General features: G+C 44.8%; 1 long non-coding RNA gene across 1 annotated transcript; it reads right to left on the reverse strand.

Moving 5' to 3' along the window:
• On the reverse strand, positions 1 to 1,267 carry LOC102024643. The gene is made up of 3 exons (XR_259411.2): positions 1,058 to 1,267; positions 515 to 598; positions 1 to 182 (listed from the first exon to the last, which is right to left on the reverse strand). It is a non-coding gene; the product is annotated as an uncharacterized LOC102024643 (long non-coding RNA).
• Between the last annotated feature and the right edge of the window lie 1,564 nt (positions 1,268 to 2,831).

Genomic DNA, 2,831 nt, shown 5'->3' on the forward strand with positions numbered 1-2,831 from the left:
TCTTTATTAGTGGCTAAGGAAGCCAGTTGATTAAAGTGCAAGATCCCAGAAGCACAGAGAAATGAAATTCCTCCTGGCCAGCAAGTCAGGCAGCAAGCTCTTCCCTGCTGTGAAGGCATCTGGTTTCCTTTCCCGGCAGGGAATCCATCCACACTGGATAGCGGATTTCCTGGAAGTAGCGTCTTGTCCAAATAACAAGCAAAGTACAATACTTTAAGGATGTCATTATTTCGTGAAAACAGAGTTTCTGTTGAGAAGCCAGAGCCACACCTAAAGTCAGCTGACCACAGGGCACATGTTTAAAGGCAGTGCTGGGAAGTGTAATTAGCTTTCTACAACCTAACTGAGCCAAGGGCCAGGATCAGGCGGGAATGGCTTTGCATTCTTACCTAGCGCCCACCAGGCCCCCATGGCACCCATCCCACCTCCACCTCTCTTCTCACCAAGTCTCAGATTCAAATAACGGTGCAGTGAAAAACCGATCAATCAACCCGGGACCTGTAGAATTAAATACCTGGGAATCAAATCTCAGGGAGTCATTTCAAGCTTCATAATGCTGGGCCAACTATTTTCACTCTCGGAGCAGCAGTTTTTGCATCTGTAGAGTGGAGATGAGAATGTACATCTCCCAAATTTGTTGGGGACCAAAGGAGACAGTGTGTGTGTGTGTGAGTGTGTGAGTGTGTGTGTGAGTGTGTGTGTGTGTGTGTGAGTGTGACAGTACTTGGCATGGAATTGGTTTCCCTTCCTTCCCTATCAGCAGGGTGGCCCTGGCAGACTTATTACAGCCACACCCAGGCCTAGGGAGCAAATCTAGCTCAGGTCACTGACACCAACTGTAGCTCGCCACCTTCTGCCCTGTGCGTCACTATCTAAGTTTTTGGCCCATACTTGGGAAGCCAAAGCCGAAGCTGAGGTCATCAGGCAGAAAGAGGCAAAGCTCTTCTTTCCTAGAGCAGGTTTGGTCGGCAGTAGACCAAAGCAACTCCCTATGGCCAGCTCGCAGTTGGGTATGGGAGTCCCCAGCAAACCCAGTAGGAGAGGACCTTACACCTACCACAGCCAGACGTTACACCTAGACAATGAGCTGGGGAGCTGGAAGCTGCTCCACGAAGGCTCTCTGTGTTCCGAGTGTCCCCAGCCTCATGGAGGATGAAATACGACAATCACAAGATTCACACCTCAGGCCATGAAACGTAATCTTCCTCTTGCCCCATCACCTGGCAGGTGTCCTTGGCAGTTGCTTCCACAGCTACAGTGCTGCGTGTCGCACATTCCTCACTCTGTGTCATGGGAACGGCCATTAGCATTGTCCTGCATTTTTAACCTCTCGTGTATCCAGGTGCATTTATTCAACAGGCTTTGTGGCTACTGACACTGGCCAGATATGTGAACATAGGTTTCTCTGTAGCTCCACGAGCAAGCAACATAAAACCACGCAGACAGGGATATAGCTCAGGTGCCTGCCTGGCAAGCGCAGGTCCTGAGTTCAATTCCCAACACCAAAAATGAATAAATAAATAAACCCATGCAGAAATCAGAAATTCAGAGTCCATGTACCATGGCTTGCCACAAAAATGTGCTTTGTTACTGAGGATAAAGACAGATAAATTAGTAATAGTAAATAGTAACTCTTAACCACGGCAGACTCTGTGCTGAGCACTTTCTGCTAGTGTTGTTATTCCCATTTTACCAAAAAAAAAGAAAGAAAGAAAAGAAGAGAAGACAACGCCTGATGGCAAATGCTAACTATTAATCCTTTGCAGGATCTGGATGTAAATCTTTTCTCACCCTGTCAGCTTTTTGTTAACACAGCTCGTGTCTGTACTTGATTGGAAATTCTTAATTTCTAAAATGTAGTCTAATCTTTAAATTTTCAATTTACGGTTTGAGTGTCTGGGATCTTCTTCAACACTTCCAGTATCTTCTGTAGTTCTATAATTTTGCTTCTGCACTGAATTTCCCTTTTGTATGTCCTTGAAATAGTGAACCAACCTATGTTCCTTCATCTACAATCACCTTCTGCAAAGGCAGATTCCAGACCTGCAGGTTCAACCAATCATAAATCAAAAATATTTGGAGACAAATTGTGACTATACTACACACATACAAACTTATTTTTCTTGTTATTGTTCCCCAAAGAAATATGCCAACAATGTACATATTTGCTTTGTGCTAGGTATTATCATAATCTAGAGATGGCTTAAATTATACGGGAGGTGTGCATAGATTGTATGAAAACACCACACCATTTTATACAGGGATTTGAGCATGCTGAGAGGTGACTGTTTTCCTACTTACCAATTAGTGGATTTTAGACAAGTCCTTTTGTTGTAGGCAAGTGAGTTAGATAGAAATATAATAGGCAGTCAGACAGGGTTGGGCCCTTCAAGGAACCAGTGCGGAAGACGAGATACCTTGCAACTGTGGGAGAGACAGACACCTCCAGCTGTGGGTCAGGCCTCAAGACAAAAGACAAATCAGATGCAACCACATACCTCCCTAAAGAGAAACATCAGGGACTGATATTCTAAATAGGTCTCTATCACCTTGACAAAGCCAGAAAGAGTCACTAACTCAACTCCCTATAGGAAAACCCCTGTTCTGTATTCATGTTCACTACCTGTCTCACTTCCCCACTTGATCCCAGTTTAATCAATTTTACCTGAGCAATTGTTTATAATCTTATTGGCTGACCATAGTTTTGTCCCACCTCACACCCACCGTGGGAGTCCCCATGTTTCTCACCTTAGACCCACCTCACCTCTTGGATTTGCTCTATAGAAATCCCTACAAAAAAGACAGGTTCCTTGGCAACACATTTGGGTCCA

The sequence above is a fragment of the Chinchilla lanigera genome, unplaced genomic scaffold (genome assembly GCF_000276665.1).
Source record: "Chinchilla lanigera isolate Chin_1 unplaced genomic scaffold, ChiLan1.0 scaffold00004, whole genome shotgun sequence".
NCBI lineage: Eukaryota > Metazoa > Chordata > Mammalia > Rodentia > Chinchillidae > Chinchilla > Chinchilla lanigera.